This window comes from Apium graveolens, chromosome 8 (genome assembly GCF_009905375.1).
Source record: "Apium graveolens cultivar Ventura chromosome 8, ASM990537v1, whole genome shotgun sequence".
In the NCBI taxonomy this organism is placed as follows: Eukaryota; Viridiplantae; Streptophyta; class Magnoliopsida; order Apiales; family Apiaceae; genus Apium; species Apium graveolens.
Window position 1 is genome coordinate 151,656,584 of NC_133654.1, and position 16,915 is coordinate 151,673,498.

Sequence of the window (16,915 nt, forward strand, 5' to 3'; positions counted from 1 at the left end):
CCAAATGATGCATGTCTCAAAATATTTGGGGTTATAAATAAATTACAAAATTAATAAACAACTAGCATCACATGTTGAACCATTTAAATTAATATATTTAATTCCCTTTACACTAAATATCATGGTTGTAAAAATCGATAATCGGCACTAATCGGTTTGGGTACCGATGAGGGATTAATCGGCAAATCGGGGATTAATCGGAAGGATTAATCGGAATAAAAATTGAATATATTTAAATATTTTAATAATATTTAATATATTTACCTTATTTATTATTAAATATATATCAAAAATAATTTATAAATATTAATCAGATTTCAAAAAATAGATCGGCCAAATATTTTTTAAGGATTAATCGGGGATTTTTTAAAAAATCGGGGATGTTAAATATATATAATTATATATTCTTTACTTTGGTCCCACCATTAAAGTTTACACTCTTAGAGCAACTTCAAGAGCATCTCAACTGAATCTCCTAACCTAAATTTGAGGAAAAATCTTGAAAATCAAGTTTTCAAGAGACTCCTAACTTTTCTTCAAAATTGTCAGAGTGTTCCTCAATATTAGGAGTCTCTGTTCTCTCCTCTTTCTATTCTTTAGTAATATAAATAACTTTCTTCCAACTTTTTCATTATATCGCTTTTCTTTATTTAAATAACATCGGTATATTAGCTAATTAAAAAATGCTAACAAGTAATTTAAGAGACTAGATAGATTAATTGTTAAAGATGACAAGTATTTGAATCTCTTAAATAGTTAAGAGTGGGCTAAATTAACTCTTGGAGATGCTCTTAGTACTATTTTTTGCCTTTGAATAGCCCAGTTGTAATTTTCCCAAAAATCAGTTCCCAACATGAGAGATTTGTAGTGTATCAGTTCTAAATGTATAGTACTGTATTACGTTACTCTAGGGAAAACAGTTCCACATTTAATAAATAGAGAGATGATATTTATCTAGATCCAGAAAACCAAATTCGGGCAGAGTTTCTGCAAAATCTGTGGTATGTTATTTTTCCTTCAACGTCTTGTAAACAAACATCATCATACTTAAGAAGTCAAAGCCGAACAGCCATGAAGGTTCGGAGGGCTTGACCTGCATCGAGTATTTCCTTAGTCGTGCTTTCTTGAATCTTTGTGAAGTTCTGTTGCCAAATGTTTTTTTTTCATCTTTCCTGCTTCAGTTGGTGTAGAGTCCAACATTGTGGATTCTGTGATCGGCTACAGCAATCTCAGGTCACTTTCTTTCTCATTGTATCTGATCCGTTTGTTGTAGGACCTCGCTACATAGTATATTAGCTTTTCGCAGCTTTGATTCACCTGGACTTGCTTACCATGTACTGGTTATGTTTGGTATTGTCTTTAATCCTTTCTTATGCCAGCAAGATTGTGGTTGACAGATTAGTCTGGTCTGTTTCATGCAATATCTTGTTGATTTCCGAATACCTGAATCCCAAGGACTGAAACACTGAAATGCAAAGTATGTTTTACCATAACTCATATGTATATATTCTACTGTTTATCAAGCATTAGCTTGATAAATATTATAACATACTACAGCAAAGGGAATGTAGGGTAGAAATTGAGAATGGTTCCATTTAGCCCCCTAATTTTGTGTCAGTGATATAGCCGTATTCTATCAGTTACATAAGATGAGGTTTGTTTTATTCTTGTTTATCATTTAATTTTAGAGCCCAGATAGTTTTCGCAGTAAGAAGAGATTGTGGGGGTCTTGATGCAATATCGCTGAGATTTATGGTTATAATATTTGGGAACAGAATATAATGTATAAAATTGCATTTTAATTTCACTTGAGAAAGGAACTGAATTTGTTGAAAAACTTCAACCTTATAGAGTAATTATTTTAAATCTTGAACCATAAATAGGCTTGAAAAATAATTGACAAGGCATTCTGTGTTAAAATCAGTGTTCCAAAATTCCCCGATAAATCCCCGATTCAACGGATTGATCTTCCCCGAATTTTACAACAATGGTTAAAACAATTTAGACATAAACATAACATATTGTTAAAAAAAAAAATTAAAGTTCAGCCTCAGGTAGTTTGTATATCACCGCTAATTTGAACATGGATTATTCAAACAGACTAAATATAATAAGACTTTAATGTACAAGGTGCCGACTAATAAAGAATAGTTCAAAAACCCGCGTCTACGTAAAATAGTAATTGATCCTGCAACATGTCAATGGAAGCTGATACTTTTATTTAGTTCAATGGATGATGTATTTGGTAGTTCATATCAGCACTGTGAACTCGAGATTATTCATGATTCAGTAGTCAGGTTTAAAGTATAAACAGGGAATTCTGGATTTATTACAATAATTTTCACTGGGCATCCTGAAAAATTGAAGCCAGATTAAGTGTTCCCAAACAGGAAAGACAAACATAATTTTTTAAATGATTTACCTAATTGACAGATTACAAGTGACTATATCTCAAAATCAGCAAACTTCCAGGTAGTTGTTAAGTAAGTTTGGTTGAACTGGTCTGACTATCTGCATTTCTTCACAGCAAACATATTGTGGTTTTATACGACGGATATGATATGTTCATTCCTATGCCTCCCGATAACTCCGGTGAGCGGGCGGCTCCGTCCGACGGCGTTCCTGGAAGTTCTGTGCGTGGATGAGGTGTAGCTGCTGGTTGGGCGCCTGCAAAACAACACCGGAAGGGGGGTTTGGCTCCCACGGCGCCTCCGGTGTAAGAATAAGAACAAACTTTGGAGAAGATGAAGGTGTATGTAAGTAATGTAAAGGCTGCTGTGTGTGTATGGACGTGTATATGTGATGGCTGCTGTGTGTTTTTGAATGTATGAGAGTGTGTGAGTGTGAATATTTTCCAACCCCTAAACCCTTCAGCCTTGGGGGTATATATAGCCCCAAGGTAGGGTTTAGGGGTAGTTACCTCTAAATCTGGGTCGTTGGATCTTGGGACCAGAGGACGCATGGCATGGGTGGATTGCTTACACGTGTCCAGGGGATGACCACCTCCAGAGTGTCCTAACGGCCTCTGACACGCGCCGTGTCTGTCTGGTGTGTTGGTTGTTGATAGCTGTCATAGTCACGTGCCCACGTACTCTTGCTTGGCGGGTTGTGGGATGTGCATGTGTTTGCTGGGACCCCCCTCATGGTGGCTTGAGTCCTAATCTGGATCCGGGAAGACATTAGGTCCGGGTTCCGGGTTGGATCCGGATCCGGGTCATGGGATGGGCCTGGGTCTGGTCTCTCCATTTGATTGTACTGGGAGAGGGGGGTCTCGGTAAATCGATTGAGCCCGGTATCCCATAGATCCAGGTTGATCCTTACCCGGGTCTCTTATACCCTATCATTTGCCCCCCACTCCCTTATGCAGATTTTCTGGATGAGGGAGTAGATTAGAATTACGTAGTTGCCTTGGAGAAAAATTTCTGCTCCTGGTTGCCCCCCAATCCGGATCTGGTGTAATGGATGCCAATCCGGGTTTAAGGGAGAATGGTTGCTTTAGAAAAATTTCTGCTCCCGGTTGCTCCCCAATCCGGATATGGTGTAATGGATACCAATCCGGATTGAGGTCGAATAGTTCATAAAAATTTCTGCTCCTGGTTGCCTCCCAATCCGGATCTGGTGTAATGGATACCAATCCGGTTTAAGGTAGAATAGTTGCTTCAGAAAAATTTCTGCTCCTGGTTGCCCCCCAATCCGTATCTGGTGTAATGGGTATCGATCCGGATTAAGGTAGAATAGTTGCTTCAAACCTGTTTTCGGTTGTCAATGATCCGGATCATGGCTTTGGGTCCGGATCATGGGCTGTGGAATTTGAAGAGTTTTTAACTTGTAACGTCTTTCAGTTTTTTCCCTCTCACAAATTTGAATTTTTAGGCAGTTATTTCCTAAAAACTCGGCCCATAATGATTATAGGTTTTAATGTATCATTATTGGTATATACATAAACGTATATATATGCGCATATTTGTAACTGAAGGGTTGGCCAGTGGTTTGCTGCCACGTGGCGGTGCAGTTACAAACTCCCCCACCCCTATAAAAGCAACCCTCCCCTTACTCTTTATTTTATTTTCATTATTCTCACAAATAGGAAGAAACTCAACAGTCACTTTTCTTTCTCTCGCTAAGATTTCTTGAAGCTTTTTCAGTGATTTGAAGGGTTGGATCTTGTTCTTCGCGTCCGCTGCTCCCCGCTCTTCTATTGTGCTGCCTAATCCGTAAGTTTTCATCCTTTTTCCTCTTGTTCTTCTCTTCGATTTCTCACATTTTCATTCAAGTTTTTTGTATGCTTCGATTTGATAGTAGATATTCACTTTTTGGCTTGCTTTTGCAGTTGATGTGTTCGATTTTGTTTATAGGTTGTTTAGATCTGTGATTTTTTGCCGTTTTTGGTTTGATTTTGGTTGTTTTTGTTCGGACTTTTCTGGGTTTACTGGGCTGTTTTTCTTGTTCTTGGCTAAAATATATGTGTGTATAGGTAAAAAGGGTGGATTTTGTTTTTTGATTCTTGGGTTGACTGTTTGGGGGTAAAGGTTTTGATTTTGATCCGGGTCGAGGGTATAGGATCCGGATCTGGGGGAGGTTTATGGGTAGAATTATATGACTTGGGTTTTTTGAGCTGTTTTTGCTTGTTTTTTAGTTGCTATTGATCTGGATCTGGGTGTCTACCGCAATGGTCCGGGTCCATGGTTGTTTTGATATTTATTTGTGGTTAACATGATCCGGATCGTTGATGTTTTTCCGGGTTGGACTTGCGTTGGTGGTCCGGATCATGATCCTGTAACATAACGTACCTGATCCGGATCGCTTAGTAAGACAAATAAAATCTGTAGGGCCCAGGCTAACTGACCTTCATTTTAATAGGTATATGGTCCGGACCAAAGAGCGAGCTAGGAAAATCTGTAACTGTTATCCCAACTTTTCTGACGAGGAGGGTGATCCGGATTCGTCTGGTAGAGAACAGATCCGGGGCGAGATGGTGAGAAAGGGGTCCGGGTCTGTGGGAACGATTACGAGCTTCCGGTTCAATAGGCTTCCGGAGAATTCGGTTATCTTCACTCCAGACGGCCGTTGGTCCGATATTAAGTATCACTTCGTTAGGAAGCCACCCGGGTTTGAAGATAGCATTTACTATACCCGGGTCAGATACGAGAGGCACGAGGATGGCCAACCGGGCGTTTATAATCAGGGCGCCCTGGAGGCAACTTTTGCTTCATTTGGGATCAGCCGAGATCATTACTAGCTGAAGGATTTTTATGCTGAAGCTGATCCGGGTGATATGGACAAGGCAATCCGGGCTGCTTTTCAATTGACTCCTGACATCGCTTGGAGGTGGCCCGAGCCACATGAGAGGATTTTCCATCGTCCCGCGGATGGTTTTGTTCCGGTCTGGCTGGAGCATCTAAGGTCCGGGTGGAGCCCCTGCTGCCATATTTTTCTAAAGCACCTGTGCAAGTATGTCTATAGTATATCCCCCATGCAGATAACCCCGAATGGAATCAAGTCTATGACCTGGTTCATAGCTTGCTGCAACAAGGCCGGGCTCATGCCTACCTTCAAATTATTCCACCAGATATTTTATCTTTCTAGGTCAAGCCAGAAGCCTTTTAATGAGCTGAGGTTCCGGGCAGCGGAATGTGGATTTGGTCCGGGTAGGTCCAAACCGGTCATGCACCAGACCTCTTTGAAACATTGGAATGGGGAGATATTGATGTTGAAGGGGTACGATCTGGAGTATCTCCCTTACTTCAAAGCTGGGGAAGTTAAGACGAAGTTCAACCCGGAGATCTTAGAGGGGGAGGCTGTAGACCAAATTAGGAAATTTTGTGGTAGTCTCGGGTTCCAGCCAACTTGGCTGTAAGTTCTTTTTTAACCTGTTTTTTTTATATTGACCCGGGTCCCCATCCCCGCTTGGAGATCCGGATTACCTTCCTTTTCCTTGTAACTTGTAATTTTTGATCCGGATCAGCGCCTATTTTGGTCTTTGATCCGGGTCCCTCTGCTTTTCCTGATGATCCGGATCAATGTCTATTTTGCTTTTTTACTTGTAGCTAATTTGCATAAAACGTCTTTCCATGATCCGGGCTCACTGCAGTATTTTATTTCCGGATTTGGTAGTATTTGCATCTGTATCAATCTTGTCCTGAGTTTTATTTTCAAATTTTTCAGGTTTGCTGCATTATAACCCTGTATCCCGAGCCATAATGTCTTCTTCAGCTTATGCAGCAGCTTTTAACTCCCTTGGGTTGGCCTACAAGACAATAAAAGGGGCTCCTGGGACTGGATTCGGGTCCGCCGACGCAGAGGGCGGAGCCGAGTCTTCTGCCCCCCGGAATGTTGCTGATCCGGCTAGTTCACCCTTGGCCGAGGGTCCGGAAGTCCAAGAAATTTTAGAGGATGATCCCCCTTCGAAGAAGAGGAAGTCTGCCCCGGGAAAGCCTCCCCGCGGGAAAGCTGTTGTTGCCGACCGGGTCAAATGCGATTCGGAAGGGAAGGGCCCGGATGGGGTTCCTATCCGGATAGGGACAAAGAGCCTTATTGACCTTGCCGGGTTCATGTCCAGTATCCCCTCCGAAGACGATTGGGAGGAGGTTGAGGGATATAGCATGGCGGTTACCTTGAAGAGGGTCACAGGTCAATGGGGGCAGGTGATTTCTGAATTTTTATGCTCTTAGTTCCGGATTATGCCCCTAATTCACTTTGTGCTTTGCTCATAAATATGTTTTTTTTGTTTCTCAGCTTGGGAGTGCAATATCCATTTGCTCCGATGTTGCTTTCACTGAGATCAAAGAGGCCAACAACCGGACTAAAGCCGAGAAGATACGTTCCGATACCTTGAAGGGAGAGCTGGAGGAGGCCCGGGAGGGGTTCCGTGTGGAGGGATAGGGGTTCCCCGGGTTGAGCTTTGGTTAACACAGGGGGTTGAGAAAGGTACCTTTTTATTTCTTCAAATGTGCTTTGGCATTCCGGGCTCCAATTAACTTCTCTCTTGTTGGTTGCTCCTTTTAACTGGTCAAAGAAGGGTAGGCATCTTTCAGCTAGCTTGGAGATGAATCTTCTGAGTGCAGCTAGTGATCCTGCTAGCTTCTGCACATCTTTTTATGTTCTGGGAGCCTTCATCTCTTGGATTGCCTTTATCTTTTCTAGGTTGGCTTCAATTCCTCGGTTGCTTATCATGAATCCAATGAATTTTCCTGCCCCTACTCCAAATATGCATTTTTCTGGATTGAGCCTGAGTGAGTATTTTCTCAAGTTGTCGAAGCATTCTCTCAGGTCTCCTATGTGCCCGGGGATGCTTATAGACTTTGCAATCAGGTCTCCTAGGCCCAATTCGATCTCTTCTGTGACTTGGTTGCTTTTTTGCTCTTCTGAGCTTCGTTTGGTTGCTTTTGGGTCTGAGAGGGACTCTATGATCTGAACTTCTTTTCTCGCATCATCCCTCGAGTGTGGGTGATGTTTCTTAATACTTTGCTGTTTCCGGAGTACCACAGCCTTTCTCTTATTGTCTTGATGAGTTTCATCCATTACCAGTGCCTGGCTATAACATCTTTCAGCTACCTCATAGTCTCCCTTGATTTCTCCTACTCCTGTTGGAGTTGGGAATTTGATTTTCAAGTGTGATATGGATGTGATTTCTTGGATCCTGGTCAGGGCTGAGCGCCCGATTATGCCGTTGTAGGATGAAGGAGTATTGATCACGTAGAAGTTTATCACATGGGTAACTTGGTTTGATCCCGATCCGAATACGACTGGCAAGTATAAAGTTCCCTGGATCGGGACCAAGTTGTTCCCGAACCCATACAGAGGGTCCTCTTGGCATTCATTGGAGCGTACGCTACAAAGCCTCATTCTGTCCACAGTATGCTTGAAGAGTATGTTCACTGAAGATCCGTTATCAATCAGCATCCTTCTCACTTCGTTGTCAAAGATATCAAGTGTTACCACCAGGGCTTCGTTGTGATTCGGGTTGACCCCTTCATAATCCTAGCTGCTGAATGAGATCATCATCTCCGGGCAGGATTGAATGGAGAACACCTCATCTCCTGAGCCCGGGCTCCTAAGGGGAGAGTATGAACCTCCCAGGACCACATTTACCACGTTCTTACCTTTTCTTTGCCTTTCTTCTCTCTGATTTTTCTCCCGGGAGATGTACTGGTTCAGGTTGCCTTTCTTGACTTGATCTTCAATGAAGTATTTTAAAGAGAGACAATTTTCAGTCTTGTGCCCATGGGTTTCATGATAGTCGCACTGCCTGTTGTAAGGCCTGCTCTCTGGGGGAGTCTGCATTGGCTTCGGAGGGTAGTAGAATGGTTTTCCCTTGATCTCCTTCAGTATCTCTTCCCGGGTCCTGTTTAGTGGTGTCCACTCTGGCTCTTGCCTAGGCTCCCTTGCCTGCCTAGGTGGACCGGGATCACTTTTGGATTCTGTTTTAGGACCCAATCTTTGGAATATTGGGGCGTTTTGTACCACATTTATTTGCTGGGTTTGGTTGCTTTGTTTGAACTTTTTCTCCTGATGGTAACCCCCTTTCGGTCGGTCATTAGAAGATTTGTTCCTGTTTCCTCCGTTCCGAGTCATTCTCATCGCCTGGAGAACATCTGTTTCTTTTATGAACCGGGCTGCCATAGAATAAGCTGCGGCCAGGCTTTGGGGCTCTTTGTTTATCAACTCCACAATATACCTCTCATTGTGTTCTGGGTCCAGGTTTCTTCGAAAAATGCTTAGAGCCTCCCTTTCATCGAGATTCAAAACTTTGTTGATGGCTTCCTGGAACCTCCGCATATAGGCTGAGAGTGCTTCGTTATCGTACTGGCGGATTGTCTCCAGGTGGCACATGTGCATTTCATGTGTTTTATTGGCTCTGAATCTTCTAAGGAAGGCTCCTCTGAATTCTTTCCAGGAGTGGATGCTTCTTGATGGGATTCTGCTGAACCATCTTTGAGCCCCCTTTGAGGGTCGAGGCGAAGAATCTGGATTTCGTCAAGTCACTGTAATAGTATATCTGAGCTATCTATTCGAAGTAGTTGAGGTGCTCTTCCGGATCCCCTAGTCCGTCGAAAGAGTCGAAGTTGTAGTGTTTAAGATTTTTCTGTCGAGGGATGGCTTCTAGGGAGTGGCTGAAGGGCGTGAGGGTCTCCCCAACTTCCAACCCGGAATCTTTCTCCATTTTTCTCTGGAGCTCGTAAATCATGTCCTTGAGATCTTTCTGACCCTCCTCTTCGTCATCAGAAATAAGTTCGGGGGTAGGGTCCCTCCGAGTTCTTTTGCCTCTAGTTTTAGCTAGGAGCCTCTCCTCCTCCAGCTGCATTCTTTTCTGAATTTTTTGCTCCAGCTTTTCCTCTTCTTCCTTTCTTATCTTTTCTCTGATTTCTTCTAACTTTTTCTTTCTGGTTGCTTCTGTCTCCTTCTTACTAGGTTCTTTTTGATTCTTTTTTGCCTTAACCCCAATTCGGTCGAAGACAGATCTCCTGGATTGCTGAGAGTCCCCGAACTCTTCTTGCTCATCATCTTGTTCAGATTCCATCTGAGCCCGGGCTTGTTCATCTCTGTAGAGCCTGATTGCTTCAGCAAGTTCGTGGCTTGTTAAGTTAGCCATATGCTCCTCTGCAACTGGAACATTGGTGTACTTGTACTGATTGAGCTTTATGACATTTCTAGCATCCCTTACCGGGGTATGCTGCGTCAGTGGTTGCTCCTGGAAGGTCTCTCTGTCTCCTTCAGATTCTTGGACTTGAGAGGGGTCTTGATCCTGAATGTGGATACTGGCGGAGGGCCTACCAGCTGTACTTTTTCCTGCTCTTGCCATTACCACAATTGTACAAACAACTGATCAAGATTTGAGGCTACAAATGTGGATCTGAGGTTGCTTTTTTGAATATTACAAAAAATTTCCAGAATAACAGCAAGCAAACTTTCTGGGTTTTGCTAACAATAATACTAAACAAGAACAGCAGGCTCTTGAACACAAAAGAAAATATGCAAGCTAAAACAGTTCTGGGTTTTAAAATTACCAAGACTATCAAACCCCAGGCTTCAAAACTATCAAGATTATTAAACCCTAAACAACCAAAACTTAACAAACAAGAGCGGACTTACACAAACGTGGCTTAAAGTAACGAGCTCACACAAACGTCGCTAAAATGAACATTCATATTCAAGAAAGGGTTTGGTTGCTTATGTTCTTACAAGTTTAAAAGTGGACTCTCTCAAGAGTTTGCTAATGAAGAGTTTGCTTATTTTGTGTTCATTACCCAAGTAATGAAGTTGATTGTACTGGGAGAGGGGGGTCTTGGTAAATCGATTGAGCCCGGTATCCCATAGATCCAGGTTGATCCTTACCCGGGTCTCTTATACCCTATCACCTCCTACTCTGAAAATGATTATTATTACAAATATTTTCGTAAGAAAATCTCCATCAATGTTGATATGCAAAGCTATAAGAAAGAAAAACAACTAAATAAGTGTAGCAAAATAGATTGCAGAATTGTTTTGTTAATGCCTGGTCTGGAATTGGATGTTAAATTGGTATCGAACATTTCAATTTTTTTAGCTTCTTTGAATTCCCCCGGCTAAAATAAAAAACTGCTTTCTAGCTTTTCTAGTAACTTTACTCATATACGCGTCTCTTTTACGGATCAGTGACCAGAAGGCTTATGTTCTAAATTTCTTTAGAGGGTGTTTAAATACTTAAATTTTATTTCAAATGATGTATTTTAAATAATATGATTTGAGTTGTCATTTCAAATTATCAGGTTTATACTAATATATCAATGTCTTTATACCAATATTTCAATGTCTCAGATTTTAAATGAATCCAAATCCAAATTTTCAGATATGTTATTTGATCAAATCCAAAATTTTAAATAAAATCCAGATTTTCAAATAAAATCCAGATTTTCAAACGGGACATTAAAAACATCGATAAAGTCAATTTTATCAATTATATGCATAGTATTTGAATGATACTAACATGTACAAATGGTAAAATTATTAGTCGTAGAACAATTTACCAGGTCAACACGCACATTATGATCCCCGGTCAACCTCACCACTTCATTTGAAACTCAAAATACCAGTGCACCGTTATGTCACCAACTCACCAGCATCTCCACAGGTACTGCATTTTTTTCTTATTTTTTAATAGTTTAATTGGTTTTTATTTACAGCTAGATTAGGTTATTTATTACATTAACAGGTCATTTTTCAAATAAAATTAACTCAAGTTAGTGCAGTGGAATATATTTTAATTACTTGTAAAAAGGTTAGAATATAATGCAATATCACGGGATAATAAGGATGTGTTAATATTATGTAGTTTGTTGCATGGCTTGGAATTATTACGAATCACCACAATCTTCCATAATCTCAATTGACTTGAATATCGGTTTCGCAGATCCAAAAAGGTTCTCTGAAACTCTACACCAGAGTGCCAAAACTCGGCTTATTAGTTTTAGTTGACAGAGATCATGTAGATAAAAATCTAAAATTCCTCTCCTATGAATGTGGTAGACACCGGAGATGAGAGCGTTGGCATCAAAGGAGAACTTGCACATATGTTTATTTAATTCCGTAAATCTCACAAGTTAACATATTCTTAAGTCTTTAACTGATCTGATAAGTTCATGTTAAGATCCGGGGTTTGCTTTATTTCAAAACTCTATAAATATTTGAGAATACTATTAAAGTTAATCTTGAAGGATTCATCTTATAAAACCGAAAGATCCTTAATTTCTGTTTCAATGATATAATGTCATATTATTGTTAACGTTCAAGAAATGATTGATTGCATAATGTATACCTAAAAAAATGTAATTACATGGAGCTTCTAAATTTTAGGACTAAAAAAGATTAATAAACAAACCTCATGGCCAGGAAAATAGCATTTGTCGCTTGTGCTGATTGACTATAAGTATAGGCGTTATCCCAAAATTGATGCTGATTGCTCATTGCAATAACTTATTACGGATCAAGAGGTACATGTCGGGGATATACTAATTAGGTCTTTCAATTCAATGGAGTGAAAATTCGATTCGACCCTATCCGATCCGAGGTCATTTTAGTGGATATAGATCGACCAATTAAAAATCCGATCCGAGATCAGATCCGATAAGAAAAATCCGATTATAAATGGAGCGGATATGGATTTAGGTCGATCCGATCCGTTAATAACCCGATCCGATTTATATATATATAATGTAATAAAAAATATTTTTTAATAATTATAATTTTAAACTTATTATCCTCGAGTGAAGTCCCATTATGTATATTTCGTTAGGTTCAGTCCCTGTAGTCTAGTCCATTGCTATAACTCTAGTTCTTTTACCTTTTAAAGCCGCATAACCCAAGTCTCAATTCATATAACACATTTATTTCTCAGTCAAGTCCCGTTATCCTCGAGTCAAGTCTCATTATCTATATTTCATTTGGTTCGATCTCCATAGTCTAGTCCATTTTTATAACCCTAGTTCTTTTACCTTTTAGAGACGCATAACCCAACTCTCAATTCATATAACACTTTCATTTTGCAACATCAATTTTTTTCATTGTTAGAATTAAAATACTGTACAACCCAATAGTATGTTTTTTTCAAAAAGCGAATTTTAGTTCGTAATTTATTTTTGCACTTCGTTATATTCTACTTGTATTTTAATATTTTTCAAAATTATCAATTTTAATTTTTTTTTGTAATAATTGAAGTTAAAAAATAAATATACATAAATGGAACGAAAATCCGATCCGAAATCCGTGATCCGAACGAATCCGGATATGGATCGGCCTATAAAAATTCCGGAGTCGATCCGAATCCGAATCCGAAAAAATAAATGGATATGGATATGGATTTAGGCCGATCCGATCCAAACCCGATCACAGAACTAATATACTAATGTCGCAGTATACCAAACCATTTATTTAGATGGAAGGGAAACATACCTCAACTTTTTCCAAGAAGATAGTTTGGGACGAGGAAGGGAAAGGCCTGCAGCAAAATTAAAAATATTATCGTACAGGTGAGAGTTGGCAAGCGTCTGCAGTATACATACGTAACAAGTTAAACGGAGGAGTTATAACGCTGATGACGTGGAACGAAATCATGATAATTATTAATTAGCTAATTAATTAAAACAAACAAACAAAACAACTCAGGTGAGGGAGCAAAAGGTAACAACCGCCAACCAAATATAGCATATGCAGTGACGAGAAAGTTGAGTTGAGGCTTTGCCTTCCTCAAATTGCTTGTGTTGTGCCGTGCCGCCCCATGCTAACTTGAGATGCTGGCTTACCAACTTATTAGTTTATATTATTTCATTGCCCGCTCACAATTTCAAATTCAATCACTATATCAATATTTTTCTGACTTCAAAATATCAAATTATACTGGGATATATATTTGATTTGACTTGATAAAGGATTAAAGTCCTCAAAACGAAATATAATTTTATAAAATTTCTAAAACGATTTTAAGTGTGATGCTGATTAATCGTAAACAATTTTCCATAATCCATAATGTAATAATGTTAAATATTTTTAAATAACACCAATCGCTCCTAAAGATCGAAACTATTTTTAAATATTCTTTATTCTACAAAATTTGAAAATCTTAATTTTCCCAAAAATATATGTCCGAGCTCCAAGTAGCTTAAATTTAAGATGCCGGGTAATTTAAATATATAAATGTAGCGGGAGATTTAAGTTAAAACGAATCAAATTAGATAATGCAGATGGACTTTGGGTTTAGGTGTCCTACACGTATAAAACGCTAAAGTAACAAAATGGACCAGATACAGTTATTATAGCTTAAATGGAAGGCCCCATCTCATGTTTGGCGTAGTTGTATAATGTTGATAAACTGCCTCTTATTGGGCTGACAACAAAATCAATAAAAGCAGCACCAAATTACGAACATTACAATCAACCAAAGTATCTGTTATGGATTGAAAACGAGGGTATATTAATTCAGTATTTATTACTAGGGTTCGGGAGTTCAAGACCTTTAATGCTGCTCTCGTGTTTCGTAACTTAATTCTGACTTTACGAGATGCCTACGTATTTCTGTGAGTTAGGGAATCAAGCCAAAAAATGTAGTTCTGATTGATGGGGTAAGACCCTTTATATAGATGTTGTATGTCCTTGAATTGAACTTGGGTTAGGAGACTTGGTGGGCAAGTCTCTAAATTAGAGTGGACTTTGGAGTCCTTGGAAGTAGGAAACTGATTCCTTATCCCATGAGGTTCCGTGGAGGCCAATCTCCAAGGAATTGTATCCTTAATTGGACTTTATTTATCAACTGATTTATTCCTTAGTAATTAATTATGAAATTAATTAATATTCTGGGCTTTTGGCCCCTTTTAAATGGGCTTAGCCGTCAGCCCAATTCTGATATAATTAATGCGATATTAATTACGCAATCAGGATTTATTTTATTCCCTATCATTTGCCCCCCAACTTCTGGGAAACCGTAAAAAGATTTCGCAGAAGTTAAGTTCATTTATTCCCTTGCAGGGTATCGTTTTTGCGTAAAGTGTGGAGCGACCTACACATTTATAATGATTTGCCTTGTACACGGCTTCAGAGATATTTTGGGACCCCTATCACTTTTCTTTACCTTTATTCCTGCTATTTAGGAATTATCTGGTATTTTTCCCTTAATTTTTGGGTTTTACAGGAATTTTTCTTTAATTTTCAGAATACATCCATAATTTTCAGGAATTTTTCAAGAAAATTCCCTTTATTTACAGGATTTATTCCCAATTTTTAGAATTTTTCCTTAATTTATAGGAATTTCCCATTAATTCTGGATTGTTTCCTTAATTTTCAGGAATTTTCCTTTAATTCTGGGATATTTTCCTTAATTTTCAGGAATTTTCCCTTAATTCTGGGATTGTTTCCTTAATTTATAGGAATTTTCGGAAAATATTCTTAATTTTCCAGAAAATATTCATAATTTTCCCCACCTCTTTTTCTTTTTCCTTTTCTTTCTTCTTTTCTTTTTTTTATAAATATAATTCGACCAGGAATCCTTTTCGGCCAGGATCCTGGTCAGATAAGACATCCGTTCAGTCTGGTCGAAGTCCTATTCGGTCATGAATAATCGACCAGAAATTTCGATCAGGATTCTTTACTGTTCTGACCAAATAAAGCCTATGTTATTCCTGCTCGTGGTTTGCTTCGATCAGGAGCATTCGACTAGAAACCTGACCGAAATTTGGTCAAGATTTTTTCTGTCTTGACCCAATTGCCGCCATAATTTTCTGGTCGACAACTCTTTGGGTCAGGATCTTTCGACCAGAATCCTAACCTATTTCGGTCAGGATCTTTTTTGCTGAATCAATTTTTGACCGAATAAAAGGCCACTATTTCCTAGTCGTGGATTATTTCGATCTCAAGGTTTCGACCAGAAATTCAATAAGAATCCTGATCGAATTGGGTCAGGATTTTTAAGGGTAATAATATTTGTGGATTTTTGGGCCTTCTCATTTGGGGCTTTCATCTCTTGGGCCTGCTTTGATCCTGTACCATACTAGGCTTTTTATACTCCCAGGCCCAAAGTCATTCTGGTTTCTTTTTGCTTTTAACATAATTGGGCTTTAACCTTGGGCTTGATCTGATCCATGTGCTAATTAATTGGGCCTCTAATATAAGCTTGTTATATTCTCAGGCCCAATAAGATTTGGGTTTTCACACATATTCATTTATATATTTTCTGTCTAATTTGTTTCTGGAATCTTCTAGAATTTGGGCCCAATTATGTTGGGCTGAGCCTTTATCTTTTGTGGATCATAAACTCCAAATTCCAGAACATTCTGCAATTCTGAAGCATTTTCTATATTTATCAAATTCCATTTTCAGATTTTTCTGGATTCTTCCGGAATATTCCATTTTTGGGCCCAAATGGGCTTTTGACAGGCCCAATTGCTGGCTATATAAGAGTGGGAGGGGGAGTGTGATTTCACTCACACTTCTCATTTCTCATTTCACATTCCTCACCTCTCAAACACTCTTCTCCCCTCTAGAAGTTTTCCGGTGATCTTCCTTGCCTTTTTCTGGACTTCTTCTTCTCGTTCCAGGGTTTCAAGTTCTCCTCCCTCATCAATGGCAGGCAAGAGTTCTGAGAGAGCGGCTAAGATCGCTTCTGCTTCAAAACGAGGTAACGACATCGAAATCCGCTCTTCTTATATGTCATTGCTAGACATGATTAACACTAGGGGGGATGAATACCCGTCCAATGCTCATCTAGATTCATTCGATTATTGTAACAAATGGTACAATATAGATTTTGATTAAATGAATGCACTTTATAACGTTCGTACCCCTCTTAGGCTAGTTCCCGCTGATGGTGGTGATCGTACTTGCCACTGGAAGCCCGACACTCTCTTCATTTATGCAGACGCCCTTACCGCTGGGCTTAGGTTTCCTTTCCATCATTTCATTCCTGTCTTACTAGCAGATTTACAAATTAATCCCTGTCAGCTTCCTCCTAATGCTTGGAGAAACATTCTATGTTTCATGGTCTCGTGTCTTAGGGGCGGTTTCCCTTTGTCAGTAGCAGTATTTAGGAAAATCTTTCAGTATTACAATGGTTCTCAAAACACTTGTGGTTGGGTCTATATTAGACAAAGGCCCAAATGTAAATACATATTTAATAGTGTTCCATCCCCAACAATAACCAACACTGGAGGAGTAGTTTTGTCGGGCTAAGGTGGGAGAATGGGGATTGGGGCACACTCTTCAGATCTTCCTTTGGGAAGGTCGGTGATGGTAGCCTCAAATCCATTGACCTAACCCCCGAGGAGACAATTATCTATAACGAGCTCATCCGGGATGATGGTGCCACTCCCAGTTGGACTCTATTAGAGGAGTTTTCCCTTATCCAAGTGGGACTCTCCTCCGTTTCTGCACAGGGTATTTTTCTTACCTTATC